The sequence below is a fragment of the Mus musculus genome, chromosome 12 (assembly GCF_000001635.26).
Source record: "Mus musculus strain C57BL/6J chromosome 12, GRCm38.p6 C57BL/6J".
Lineage (NCBI taxonomy): Eukaryota > Metazoa > Chordata > Mammalia > Rodentia > Muridae > Mus > Mus musculus.
Window position 1 is genome coordinate 44743965 of NC_000078.6, and position 15289 is coordinate 44759253.

The 15289-nt window shown below is 39.9% G+C and overlaps 1 pseudogene; it reads right to left on the reverse strand.

The window, feature by feature from the left end:
- Positions 1-14110: 14110 nt before the first annotated feature.
- Positions 14111-14967, reverse strand: Gm19469 (annotated as a pseudogene).
- Between the last annotated feature and the right edge of the window lie 322 nt (positions 14968-15289).

Consider the following 15289-nt stretch of genomic DNA (forward strand, 5'->3'; position numbering starts at 1 on the left):
ATGTCCAATTTTCTGAGGAGCTGCCAGACTGATTTCCAGAGTGGTTGTACAAGCCTGCAATCCCACCAACAATGGAGGAATGTTCCTCTTTCTCCACATCCACTCCAACATCTGCTGTCACCTGAATTTTTGATCTTAGCCATTCTGACTGGTATGAGGTGGAATCTTATGGTTGTTTTGATTTGCATTTCCCTGATGATTAAGGATGTTGAACATTTTTTCAGGTGCTTCTCTACCATTCGGTATTCCTCAGGTGAGAATTCTTTGTTCAGTTCTGAGCCCCATTTTTAATGGGGTTATTTGATTTTCTGAAGTCCACCTTCTTGAGTTCTTTATATATATTGGATATTAGTCCCCTATCTGATTTAGGACAGGTAAAGATCCTTTCCCAATCTGTTGGTGGTCTTTTTGTCTTATTGACGGTGTCTTTTGCCTTGCAGAAACTTTGGAGTTTCATTAGGTCCCATTTGTCAATTCTTGATCTTACAGCACAAGCCATTGCTGTTCTGTTCAGGAATTTTTCCCCTGTGCCCATATCTTCAAGGCTTTTCCCCACTTTCTCCTCTATAAGTTTCAGTGTCTCTGGTTTTATGTGAAGTTCCTTGATCCACTTAGATTTGACCTTAGTACAAGGAGATAAGTATGGATCGATTCGCATTCTTCTACATGATAACAACCAGTTGTGCCAGCACCACTTGTTGAAAATGCTGTCTTTCTTCCACTGGATGGTTTTAGCTCCCTTGTCAAAGATCAAGTGACCATAGGTGTGTGGGTTCATTTCTGGGTCTTCAATTCTATTCCATTGGTCTACTGGTCTGTCTCTATACCAGTACCATGCAGTTTTTATCACACCAAACCAACTCTTATGAAGGACAACATTTAATTGGGACTGGCTTACAGGTTCAGAGATTTAGTCTGTTATGATCAAGGTGGGAAGCATGGTAGCATCCAGGCAGGCATGGCACTGGAGAAAGAGCTGAGAGCTCTGTATTTTTATCCAATGGCAACCAGAAGAAGACTGGCATCCTCAGTCAACTAGGAGGAAGCTCTCTTCCACAATGGATAGAACCTGAGCATAAAAGGAGACCTTCAAAATCCAGTCCCACAGGGACATACTTCCTCCCACAAGGCCAAGCATTCTAAGTAGAATTTCCTATGAGCCAAGAGACTTTGTCTCAAAAACAGAAAATCATTGAGGAAAAGGGTTTTAGCAGCCTTCAATTAAAGATCAGAAGTTCTTCCAAAGGTCACATCTCTGTGTCTACTGTATATATTTTAGGAGGGAGATGACAGGACTATAACTAGGACCTTTTATTAATTAATTGCTATTATTAAGCGTCAAGGAAAAAAAGGCTTCAATCAAAGTAAGGTTCACAAATATTCACCTGTTCCTAGGTGTGAGGTAGGAACAAGGCCCCAAATGCTCCAGGCTGAAAAATACTCCTAGGACAGCACATATGACAAGATTTAAGGAGGCAAGTCATCACTGGCCTCTGCCTGCTGAATTTTTAGAAAGAAGAGACTCATAGTTTGAGTTCAGATAAGACAACTGAAGTGGAAACTTAATGGTTCTTTGGAAAGTTGGTTGGATAGTGTTTTGCCGAAGCAAGCATATGAAGGAAGTTTTGTGAAAGTGGACTCAGGTGTGAAAGGGTAAGGTAGACTTGTGAAGAAATGTTTCATTGAAGTAGACAGAGGAGAGAGGATGTTCTGTTAAAGTAAGCACATGGAAGGACATGTGATGAAGAATTCTTTGCTAATGACATGCATATGTTGGTCCACCTTATATTTTGTAATTGAGCTCCATTTGTCGGGACTCTGAGGACTGTGGCTGATTGGACCACGTGCTGAGGCAACAGCCATATTGAGGCAAGGCATGTGGACACATAATGTTTGGAGGATATAAATAGGACTGCCCAGAGAGACAGAGACAGAGTTTGGCTTACTGGTACAGCTAACTGTGCAAAGCTTTTGGGTCTCCTGTCTTTGCTGATCTTCACTTCCCTGAAAGAGGCAGAGCCAAGACCTTCTACTGGTGTCCCTTCAGGTACCTCATGTTGACTGGAGCCAGGGCTGAGGCCTGGCTGTCTCTGCTAGGTCATGTCACTGCTGTTGCTAACCCAACTCTACCAAACTAAACTGCTGATATATCCATGAGGTGTTTGCAATGTATTGAGCTGCCGCTGCCTGCTATGAACTGAACTGCTGATTTCCAGACAACACAGATAGGCATCTAAACAGGTTCACTTCCTCCATACCCTTTCTTTCCCACTACCTCAGGTGGCTAATGGGCTATGAGGTAGGTTAAAGTGTTTAAGAACCATCATTAAAAATAGGGTTAAAAAATGTAAAGTTACAGGTGGTGCCCATCATGGCTTAGGCATAATGGGTATCTAACTCTGCTTCTAATGTAGAAGAAACAGCAGATTATGAGGGGTTAGCAAAGTTGCTTAAGGAGATTGGCAAAATGGCAGCTACTGCCATTGCTAGGAGGTCTTATGATTTGCTTCTAGAAAGGTTTTGTTTTCCTTTGTAGTTTTCATGTATATTATTTTGAAAAAAGTTTAATGGGAAACCAGACAATTGTCTTCTGTTAGAGAAGACTGAAGAGGTGGCTATGCATTTAGAGAGTTTATGGATAGAGACAGAAGTGCTTGGAAAACAAAAAGGGCCAATGGGAGGAGAAAAAAGTTCAGGCTTGGTGAATGAGAATGGGAATGTACCACCGGATGAAAGGGGGAAGCAAGAGTAGCTGGAAGGTAAACTGCTGCCTTGCCCTGCTTGTAGGGGTCTGAAAGAGCAGGAAGGTACAGCACAGGTACAGCAGGTTAATGTGCAGCCAAGTGCACCACCAGAGAATTTGCTTGGGCTCACAAGGCACCTTCAGAGTTCCTAGTCTTTGTGCAATGTATGTCTGCTAACAATGTTGATAGGCTTATAATGAATTGACCTGGCAACAGATACAAATGTCAGATTTAAAGCATTTTAAAGAAGCAATAGGAATGTATGGCTTACATTCTTCCTTTGTCAAAGAAATGCTGAATAACTGGGCTACACAGCATAGGGTTACCCCACAGAATTGGAAGTGATTGGTGACAGCTGTTCTAGAAGCTGGTCAACAATTACAACGTTTATCATGGAGGAGTCATGAAGCCACAAAACTAGCACAATGTGACTTAGCAAGCAGAATTAATGTTACTAAAGACCAGCTGCTTGGTGAAGGGCGTTATGCTGACTTAAAAGAACAAATAGAATTTGATGACAGTGTAATTGAACAATGTTGTATTGCAGCTTTAAGAGCTTGGAATGGGGTTGAAGAACTTGAGAAAAACCTCTATCTCATTTACTAAAATAAAACAGGGTCCTGGAGAAGACCACAGAATCCTTATAGAGGCTGAGTTCAGCTGTGAATAGAGTGAGAACAGACCCTAAACCAGACAGTCATTGATAGAAATATTGGCAATTGAAAATGCAAATACCAAATGTAAGGCAGTAATCAGACCATTGAAAGCATGTGGGGCCCCTATAGATGAATGAATAAGGGAAACACCTGATATTGGTTCCCAGGAGTATAATGCCAATATCATAGGGAAAAATCATAGCTAGAAATATCAGAAATCAAAATGCTTGATGTTTTAATTGTGGTGAGTTTGGTCATTTTTCAAAGAAATTGTAAGGCTAAAAGACTCCGAGCTCAAAATAACAGGTACATTGATACTAGAGAATATGGTAATTGTAGGCGAGATCAAGCAGGTTCTGGTCATTATGAGCCACAAAGGCTTCCAGAGTATTGTAGCCTTTGTGGAAAAAGCAAGCATTTGTCAACAATTTGTCACCAGACAAGAGAGACATAAGAGGTAACCTCTGGCCATAGGGAAATGAACAGAGGGACCTGTCAGGTCGAGGCCACACAGCAGACGATATGAGCTGTGTTCCTTTGGTCAGGCAGGAGGTACTGAACAGTCAAGAAAATCAAAATTAGGTATTTCTGATCTTATACATGTTACAGAATGAAGTGCAGCTTTGGATCTGGCTACAGATACCTCTCAAATGCTATCCCCTTTCCTAGTTTCCTCTCCGAAAATCCCCTATCCTCTCCCCCTCCCCCACACCCCCTTCCCCTGCTCCCCAACCCACCCACTCCTGGCCCTGGCATTCCCCTATACTGGGCATAGAATATTTGCAAGACCAAGGGCCTCTCCTCCCATTGATGTCTGCCTAGGCCATCCTCTGCTACATATGTAGCTAGAGACACGAGTCCCACCCTGTGTTTTCTTTGATTGGTGATTTAGTCCCAGAGTGCTCTGGCAGTTTGAAAATATTAAAGTTAAAGACAACAACAACAAATTTAGGAGAAAAAACTTCACCTTGCTGAGTATTGTGGGGTATTCATCAAAGAAGATTGCTCAGACCTAGGTTTAAGCCAATACAGAGTCTTTATTAACTTGCAGGTGACCACAACGGGTGTTCAGGATCCCAGTGTAGCACTGAGCCTTTCTCAGGGTGAGCTTTCACTCATAAAAACCATGCTTCAGATATCAAGGACAGTTAGCCAGAAACAAATAGAGAAGCTTAGAAAGCAAGGTTACTGGATTTTGAAACTTCCTCAAAACTGTATGGACTTTGATGGATTAGATCTTGTTTTAGTTTTTTTCAAGTGATGTTGTGTGTTGAGTTTTGCAGCCTGAATGGCAGTTGTGCAAAGGTCTCAGAGCCTACTAAGGTCTGAGGCTCTGTTACACTGAGGTTGCTTTTAAATGCACAATATCCCATTTTTCGTCTCTAGAAGTTCCATTCAGTTCTCTTTTGCACCTTCCATGTTTCCCTCATTATGTCAGGGCTTTCCTTAAAACTCTGAGGCAATATTCTAGCTATTTTAAAGTCCTTGTCAGATTATTCAATCACCTCTATCATTTCTGAGTCTCTGGCTTTTCTGTTGTATATGACTCTCAGTTTTGTTCAGTAACAAATAATTTCTGTTAAAATCCTGACTGTCATTCATTTTATGTTGTTGAGCTCTGGGTTTATTGTAGTCCTTTAGGATTGTTTGTCTTTTCAAGCCATTAAGTTTTATCGTAGCATTACACATACAGAAGACACTAAGGGAGCCGTACGATGGTAGTAGAGACAGTCCACAAAGTTTCATAAGATTTCAGGTTGTAGGAAAAAGTCACTTGTGCCAACAAACATTAGAAGCAGCTTATTTTTTCCAATGCCTACACCACAAAATCATATATAAGGAGATAATTTAAACAATCTTTTTACTGGTTGATTCAAAGTACAATACACAGAATATATGGTAAAATGTACAAGTAAGGGAGAAGAGAAATAGCTTAGTGGTTAAGAGCTCTGGCTGCTCTTGCAAGGAACCTAGATTTGGCACCTAGCAAAAAAGGTCTATGACTTTATTTCCAGGGGACCCAATGTTATCATTATGCCTCCATGAGAAACAGGCACACACACGGTATACATACATACATACATACATACATACATACATACAGGCAAAGACACATACAAATAAAATCAAGTCAAGTCCAATCAAATAAATATTCTAATGTACAAGTAGAAATTAAGATGAGAGCTAAATTTATTCAACACAAAGTACCAAAAAAATGATGTAAGTCAACTTCCAAAACCAATAGGCAGCTGTAGAAATTCTTTCTTTCACAACATAAATAAGATAAAAATTAACTCTTCCCCAACACTCTTTCTTGTATCTTAGACAAGCATTTGCATCCTTAAGGAAGAAACGGACTATTAAGTTTTACTTCCTAAACCAGGCGGTGGTGACCATGCCTTTAATCTTAGAACTCAGGAGGGAGAGGCATGGCAGTCTGGAATTTCATGGCCAGCCTGAACTACACAATGGGCATTGTGAACTCAGCTCATTGTAGTCATTGACTCTCCAAAACACCAGTAAATGCTTTACTCTAGAGCCTTCTGTCCTCAGCCCCAAAAAGCCCCTCTGTGTACACTAAAAAAGCTATGTACAAAGGACAGGAACAGGAATTAAGAAGAATTGTTTATGAAAATACAATTTTTGGAGATCCAGATAGATTTGTGCATGTATGTACATACCTATATACATATGCAGCTATGTGCATTATAGTCTTTTGAGATTATTAATTCAATGCATTTTAATTAAAATGTAATTACATCTCTTCCCCCATTCCTTTACTCTGTCTAGTCCCTTCCAAGTTCAATTTCTTCAACCCCTCCTATATCTACTGCTCACTCTCAAAATTATAGCTTCTTTCTCCCTTATTATAATTATTATAATTTACGTGTATGTGTGTGTGTGTGTGTGTATGTAAATACATACAGTTTAATCCACTCTTGTTTCTATGCATAGGGTTTCAGGGCTGACCACTTGCACTATGTAACCAATTATGAAACTAATCCCTAGGAGAGGTTAAGCCTCCTACTCTCAGAATCCATCAGTTGCCTGCAGTTCTTTGTCTAGGGATAGAACCCTTAAGAATTCCCCACTCCATGAAATCATGTCCATTGATATTCTTATTCTTCAGATTCAGGTTGTTTATGCAACCATTTCTAGGAAGTCAGGCTTATAGTTGACTTCCAAGCATTCTGACTACATAGTATATTATAATCATTCCACTTTTTCCGTGATGTTCCTTGATCCATGGAGGTATGAGCTATTCTACAGATGAATACATTGGGACTCCAGTCCATACAGTTTGTTGATCTTTGTATTTTGTCCAGTTTTAATTTTCTGTGGTGGTTTTCACTTGTGAAGAGGAACTTCTTTGATGAAGTATGGTAGCTAGTCTGATCTGTAGTTACAAGGATACGATTTAGGATTAGCATAATTAAGAACCTATGCTGGTCTAGCAAAATGGCAGTATCAGATTCTAAATTCTGTAGTTTCGAGAGCCCTAAGTAACTGGATAGGTTCACAGTACCAGGCATGATTTATGTGCTGTTGAGTGGACCATAAGTTCAATTAGACAGATGTTGGTTGTCACCAATATGTGAGCGCCAGTGAGAGCATGGGGTGTTTGGCTTTCTGGGTCTAGGTTAACTCACTCAATATAATAATCTTTTCTTGGACCATACATTTACTGCAAACTTAGTAATGTTAGTTTTCTTTACAGCTGTCTTAAATATTCAGCATGTATAGATACCTCATTGATGTAACCCATGAAGCAGTTGAAGGACATATAGGTTGTTTTCATTTTCTAGCTATTGTGAATATGGTGACAATGAACAATGATGAGCAAGTATATGTGAAGTAAAATGTCAGATCATTGGATAAATGGGAAGACAGGGTACAGCTGGATTAGATGATACAATTTTTGTTAGCTTTTTTTTTTTTTTTTTTTTTGAGGACTCTCCTCACTGATCTCTGGAGTGGCTGTAGCAGTTTGCAATCCCACCAAAGGTGAATGAGGGTTTCTTTTTCCCCAACAGCCACACCAGAATTTGTTGTCAGTCATGTGGATCTTAACTATTCAGAATGGGATAAGATGAGATGTTAAAGTTATTTTTAACTTGCTTTTCCCAAATTATTAATTTGGATGGATTTAAAATGGATGTACTTGAGCTGTTAATTTGTCATTTTTAAATTTCCTTTATTGATAACTCTTTGTTTCTATCCTTAGCCCATTTTTTTCCATAATTAACTTTTATTTGAAATTACTGTTCTCCACATGTATTTTTGAATCCTATAAAAAACCCATGTAACCAATGTTCCAGTACCAAAATATCTAACAGCAAGTTATATAATTGTCCTAAGTAATGAATAAAGGTTGTCCTTCAGTGATTAAGGAAATACTTAAGTTTCTATAAATTTAAAATAAGAATCATACTTTAAGTTTACATGGTTTAACACGTAAATTAAAACGCAACATGTCTTTTTTTTTTTTTTGAAGAAAAATGAGCTCCAATCTTTGCTGCACTGAAAAGAAAAGGCCTCTACCATTTTTTTCTTTTTCTTTTTCTTTTTTTTTAATTAGGTATTTTCTTCATTTACATTTCGAACATTATCCCAAAAGTCCCCCATACCCTCCCCCCCTTCCCCTACCCACCCACTCCCACTTCTTGGCCCTGGTGTCCCCCTCCCTGTACTGAGGCATATAAAGTTTGCAAGAACAATGGGCCTCTCTTTCCAATGGTGGCCAACTAGGGGTGTACTGGTTAGTTCATATTGTTGTTCCACCTATAGGGCTGCAGATCTCTTTAGCTCCTTGGGTACTTTCTCTAGCTTCTCCATTGGGGACCCTGTGATCCATTCAATAGCTGACTGTGAGCATCCACTTTTGTGTTTGCTGGGTCCCGGCATAGCCTCACAAGAGACAGCTATATCTGGGTCCTTTTAGCAAAATCTTTCTATGGTATGCAATGGTGTCGGCGTTTGGAGGCTGATTATGGGATGGATCCCCGGGTATGGCAGTCTCTAGATGGTCCATCCTTTCATCTCAGCTCCAAACGTTGTCTCTGTAACTCCTTCCATGGGTGTTTTGTTCCCAATTCTAAGAAGGGGCAAAGTGTCCACACTTTGGTTTTCATTCTTCTTAATGTTTCATTTGTTTTACAAATTGTATCTTGTATCTTGGGTATTCTAAGTTTCTGGGCTAATATCCACTTGTTAGTGAGTACATATCATGTTAGATCTTTTGTGATTTGGTTACCTCGCTCAGGATGATGCCCTCCAGGTCCATCCATTTGCCTAGGAATTTAATAAATTCATTCTTTTTAATAGCTGAGTAGCACTCCATTGTGTAAATGTACCACATTTTCTGTATCCATTCCTCTGTTGAGGGACATCTGGGTTCTTTCCAGCTTCTGGCTAGTATAAATAAGGCTGCTTTGAACATAGTGGAGCATGTGTCCTTCTTACCATTTGGAACATCTTCTGGATATATGCCCAGGAGAGATATTGTGGGATCCTCCGGTAGTACTATAACCAATTATCTGAGGAATAACCAGACTGATTTCCAGACTGGTTTTAAAAGCTTGCAATTCCACCAACAATGGAGGAGTGTTCCTCTTTCTCCACATCCTCGCCAGCATCTGGAATTTTTAGGGTCACTTATGTATACTGTCACCTGAATTTTTGATCTTAGCCATTCTGACCTGTGTAAGGTGGAATCTCAGGGTTGTTTTGATTTGCATTTCTCTGATGATTAAGGATGCTGAACCTTTTTTCAGGTGCTTCTCAGGCATTTGGTATCCCTCAGGTGAGAATTCTTTGTTTAGTTCTGTACCCCATTTTTAATGGGGTTATTGATTTTCTGGAGTCCAGCTTCTTCAGCTCTTTGTATATATTGGATATTAGTCCCCTATCAGATTTAGGATAGGTAAAGATCCTTTCCCAACCTGTTGGTGGCCATTTTTGTCTTATTGACAGTGTCTTTTGCCTTACAGAAGCTTGGCAATTTTATGAGGTCCCATTTGTCCATTCTTGATCTTACAGCACAAGCCATTGCTGTTCTATTCAGGAATTTTTCCCTGTGCCCATATCTTAGAGGCTTTTCCCCACTTTCTCCTCTATAAGTTTCACTGTCTCTGGTTTTATGTGGAGTTCCTTGATCCATTTAGATTTGACCTTACTATAAGGAGATAGGAATGGATCAATTCTCATTCGTCTACATGATACCAGTTGTGCCAGCACCATTTGTTGAAAATGCTGTCTTTTGTCCACTGGATGGTTTTAGCTCCCTTGTCAAAGATAAAGTGAACATAGGTGTGTGGGTTCATTTCTGGGTCCTCAATTCTATTTCATTGGTCTACTTGTCTGTCACTATACCAGTTCCATTCAGTTTTTATCACAATTGCTCTGTAGTACAGCTTTAGGTCAGATTGCTTTTATCATGTTTAGGTATGGGCCTTGAATTCCTGATCTTTCCAAGACTTTTATCATAAATGGGTGTTGGATTTTGTCAAGTGCTTTCTTTGCATCTAACAAGATGATCATGTGGTTTTTGTCTTTGACTTTGTTTATATAATCGATTACGTTGATGGATTTCTGTATATTAAACCATCCCTGCATCCCTTGAATGAAACCTTCTTGGTCAGGATGGATGATTGTTTTGACGCATTCTTGGATTCGGTTAGTGAGAATTTTATGAGCATTTTTGCATTGGTATTCATAAGGGAAATTGGTCTGAAGTTCTCTATCTTTGTTGGGTCTTTGTGTGGTTTAGGTATCAGAGTAATTGTGGCTTCATAGAATGAATTGGGTAGAGTACTTTCTGCTTCTATTTTGTGAAGAACTGGAATTAGATCTTCTTTGATACAACTCTGCACTAAACCCATATGTTCCTGGGCTTTTTTTAATTGGGAGACTATTAATGACGGCTTCTATTTCTTTAGAAGATATAGGACCGTTTAGATCATTAACCTGATCCTGATTTAACTTTGGTACCTGGTATCTGTCAAGTAATTTGTCCATTTCATCCAGGTTCTCCAGTTTCGTTGAGAATAGACTTTTGTAGAAGGATCTGATGGTGTTTTGGATTTCTTCAGGATCTGTTGTTATGTCTCCCTTTTTATTTCTCAGTTTGTTAATTAGGATGCTGTCCCTGTGCACTTTAGTGAGTCTGGCTAAGGGTTTATCTATCTTGTTGATTTTCTCAAAGAACCAGCTCCTCATTCGGTTGATTCTTTGAATAGTTCTTCTTGTTTCCACTTGGTTGATTTCACCCCTGAGTTTGATTATTTCCTGCCGTCTATTCCTCTTGGGTGAATTTGCTTCCTTTTGTTCTAGAGCTTTTAGGTGTGTTGCCAAGCTGCTAGTGTGTGCTCTCTCTAGTTTTTTTTTTGGAGGCACTCAGAGCTATGAGTTTTCCTCTTAGGACTGCCTTCATTATGTCCCATAAGTTTGGGTATGTTGTGTCTTCATTAAACTCTAAAAAGTCTTTAATTTCTTTCTTTATTCCTTCCTTGACCAAGGTATCATTGAGAAGAGTGTTGTTCAGTTTCCATGTGAATGTTGCCTTTCTATTGTTTATGTTATTGAAGATCAGCCTTAGTCCATGGTGATCTGATAGGATGCATGGGACAATTTCAATATTTTTATATCTGTTGAGGCCTGTTTTGTGACCAATAATATGAACAATTTTGGAGAAGGTACTATGAGGTGCCGAGAAGAAGGTATATATTTTTGTTTTAGGATAAAATGTTCTTTAGATATCTGTTAAGTCCATTTGTTTCATAACTTCTGTTAGTTTCACTGTGTCCCCGTTTTGTTTCTGTTTCCATGATCTGTCCATTGGTGAGAGTGGGTTGTTGAAGTCTCCCACTATTATTGTGTGAAGTGCAATGTGTGATTTGAGCTTTACTAAAATTTAATGAATGTGGCTGCCCTTGCATTTGGAGCGTAGATCTTCAGAATCGAGAGTTCGTCTTGGAAGATTTTAACTTTGATGATTATGGCTGCCCCTCCTTGTCTTTTTTGTAACTTTGGGTTGGAAGTCAATTTTATTTGATATTAGAATGGCTACTCCCCCTTGTTTCTTCAGACCATTTGTTTGGAAAATTGTGTTCCAGCCTTTCACTCTGAGGTAGTGTGTGTCTTTTTCCATGAGATGGGTTTCCTGTAAGCAGCAAAATGTTGGTTCCTTTTTGTGTAGCTAGTCTGTTAATCTATGTCTTTTTATTGGGGAATTGAGCCCATTGATATTAAGAGATATTAAGGAAAAGTAATTGTTGCTTCCTATTATTTTTGTTGTTAGAGTTGGCATTCTGTTCTTGTGGCTCTCTTCTTTTAGGATTGTTGAAGGATTACTTTCTTGCTTTTTCTAGGACGTGGTTTCTGTCCTTGTATTGGATTTTTTTGGTTATTATCCTTTGAAGGGCTGGATTCTTGGAACTAAAATGTTTGAATTATGTTTTGTCGTGGAATACTTTGGTTTCTCCATCTATGGTAGTTTAAAGTTTGGCTGGGTATAGTAGCCTGGGCTGGCATTTGTGTTCTCTTAGTGTCTGTGTAACATCTGTCCAGGATCTTCTGGCTTTCATAGTCTCTGGTGTAAAGTCTGGTGTAATTCTGATAGGCTTGCCTTTGTATGTTACTTGACCTTTTTCCCTTACTGCTTTTAGTATTCTACATTCTTTATTGCATATATTGTTCTGATTGTTATGTGTCGGGAGGAATTTCTTTTTTGGTCCAGTCTATTTGGAGTTTTGTAGGCTTCTTCTATGTTCATTGCCATCTCTTTCTTTAGGTTTGGGAAGTTTTCTTCTATAATTTTGTTGAAGATATTTGCTGGCCCTTTGAGTTGAAAATCTTGATTCTCATCTACTCCTGTTATCAGTAGGTTTAGTCTTCTCATTGTGTCCTGGATTTCCTGGAAGTTTTGAGTATGGATCTTTTTGCATTTTGCATTTTCTCTGATTGTTGTGCTAATATTCTCTATGGAATCTTCTGTATCTGAGATTCCCTCTTCCATCTCTTGTATTCTGTTGTTGATGCTCGCATCTATGGTTCCAGATTTCTTTTCTAGGTTTTCTATCTCCAGCGTTGCCTCACTTTGGGTTTTCTTTATTGTGTCTACTTCCCTTTCTAGGTCTAGTATGATTTTGTTCATTTCCATCACCTTTTTGGATGTGTTTTCCTGTTTTCCTTTAAGGACTTCTACCTGTTTGGTTGTGTTTTCATGTTTTTCTTTAAGGACTTGTAACTCTTTTTCAGTGTTCTTCTGTATTTCTTTAAGTGAGTTATTAAAGTCCTTTTTGATGTCCTCTACCAACATCATGAGGTATGCTTTTAAATCTGGGTCTAGCTTTTCGGGTGTGTTGGGATGCCCAGGACTGGCTGAGGTGGGAGTGCTGTGTTCTGATAATGGTGAGTGGTCTTGGCTTCTGTTAGTAAGATTCTTACGTTTGCCTTTCGCCATCTGGTAATCTTTGGTGTTAGTTGTTATAGTTATCTCTGGTTAGAGCTTATTCCTCTCGTGATTCTGTTAGCCTCTATCAGCAGACCTGGGAGACTAGATCTCTCCTGAGTTTCAGTCATCAGAGCACTCTCTGCAGGCAAGCTCTCCTCATGAAGGAAAGGTGCACAGATATCTGGCATTTGAACCTGCCTTCTTGCAGAATATGGAAGCCCGAAACAGGGCCTGTCCCAGAAGCTGTTAGCTTCTGTAGTCCACACTCTCATATGTGCAGACTAGTCTCAGAGTGATCCGGGAACCAAGATGGCTACCCCAGGTGCTCAGGCAAATCCCTCAGGGGCAGGGTGGATACCTCTCCTCTGGCAGGGAAGTTGCCTGGATATCTGGAGTTCGAAATGGGGTCTGCCTCAGAAGCTGTCCTCTAGGGACCTTGGGGGTGTCTGCCAACTCTGAGCCCAATGTGACCTGGTGCTGGCGCCTACCAGAAGGGATTTGTGACCCTGGTCAGGCTGGGTTTTCTGTTTCCTCAATGCTATCTCATGTCCTGCATGATTGGAATGTAACAGAAGTTGTGTTCCACTCATCAGTGGTTCTAAGATCAAGTGGAGAGTCCTCTAGGGACCTTGGTGGTGTCTGCCTACTCTGCACCCAAGGTGACCCAGTGCTGTTGCCGATCAGAAGGGTGCAACAAGTCTTATAGGAATTACAAGCTTTTAATTTCTAAAAGGTGACTTGATTTTTAGGTTCAAAGTTATATTCTTCAAAAAAAATGTCTCACATTTTCTCCTAGAGCTTCAAACTTTCTACACTCAACTATTCAACTCCTCCATGCCACTCCAGATAAACCTGACATGACTGACCTCCTTAAAGTGTTATTTATCTTCCACCAAAGATTAAAAAGTAGTTTATCATAGCATAGATTTCTAATGTCTACAACAATATCCGTCAGAAAAAGCTTTCAAAAGATGGTTTCTGTTCTCATACTAAGAGATTAATCCTCTGTAAAGGCAAAGAATCACAAAGCATAACACAGTGTTCCCTTTCACTCAAGATGTTCAATTACTGTAATGATAATTACAGCTTTAGAGTATGACAGAGTGGAAAGCAGCACCACAACTGGCCACACATAGATTAAAGAAACCAGTTTGGTTTTGTTTGTGATTTTTAAAGGACTAGGAAACATTGGAAGCTTGGAAATCCAAAATCAAAAAGAAATAAGAGCAAAGTCCTTGTGCACAGTCACTCCATTATCAATAGTGGATTGGGCTATAGGATCTTGATCATGACCTGTAGCGACTGTAGGAAGACAGCGACCTTCTCTATTGGTAGTCATAATCTTCATATGTATCATAGCCTTGATCATATCCTCTATCATATTTAGAATCTTGTCATCTACCACCACTACTACAGCTACCACTGCCATGGCCTCCTCCTCCTCCTCCTCCTCCCCCTGCAACATCCAGCTCCATCCCATTTGCTTTCCCCATAGCCTCCTTCGAGTCATCTATCCTCTCAAAATACACAAAAGCAAATTCATGTGACCTACCAGTTCACATTAACGCCATTCAGTGGTCCATATCAAGAAAATACACTTCACAAAGATCTCTCTCTCTCTCTCTCTCTCTCTCTCTCTCTCTTTCCCCCTCCCCTCCCCCCTCCCTTTCCCTCTTCCTCTCCCTCTCCCTTCCTCTCCACTCCCTCTCTCTCTCCTCCCTCCCCTCTCATACAAACTGAGACCTACTATTCACAGGCAAGTGTTAGGATCTGAGTTTTCCCTGCTGCCAGTATACTTTCTGCAATTAAACATTGGAAAGTTGACTCCGACTCCTTTGCTGCCACCTATACTCTGCTGTATAGGATGTACTTGGAGATTGTCTCCTGTGAGAGTATGACCTGGATCAAGTGTGGCATCTATGAAAATGCCTCCTTGATCTTGAACAGGACTTTGATTTTGATCAAAAATTGGATTCAGAATGTTTAGAAACTTGATCGACTACAAGATCCTGAACCTGATCTGATTTTACTTACAGGAACAAGACTTCCTGTTGGAGATTTTGACTGAGAGAGAGACTCTGCCCTCCAAGTCGTTCTCCTCTACATCACTCATGTCAGCCAGGAGCTTCTGAGAACTAAATAAGAGATGTGTCTTGGCTTGAGGGCCGACGGCCTAGTCACCGAGCTGTGTGAACTGTGGGGAAGAAGAAGGCAACAGCTACAACGGTTGGGGAGTGTCACTTCCACTGGCTCATACATTCAGGCAAAATGTCCTTAGCTCATTTTTAATTGGGTCATTTGTTTCTTCTACTCTGTCACTTTTTAGTTCTTTGTATACTTTGAATAGTAATCTTCTATCAGAGGTGTATCTAGCAAAGATTCTCACTCACTTTGTAAGTTTCTTCTTCAGTTCATTATTCACTTGGCTGTACAAA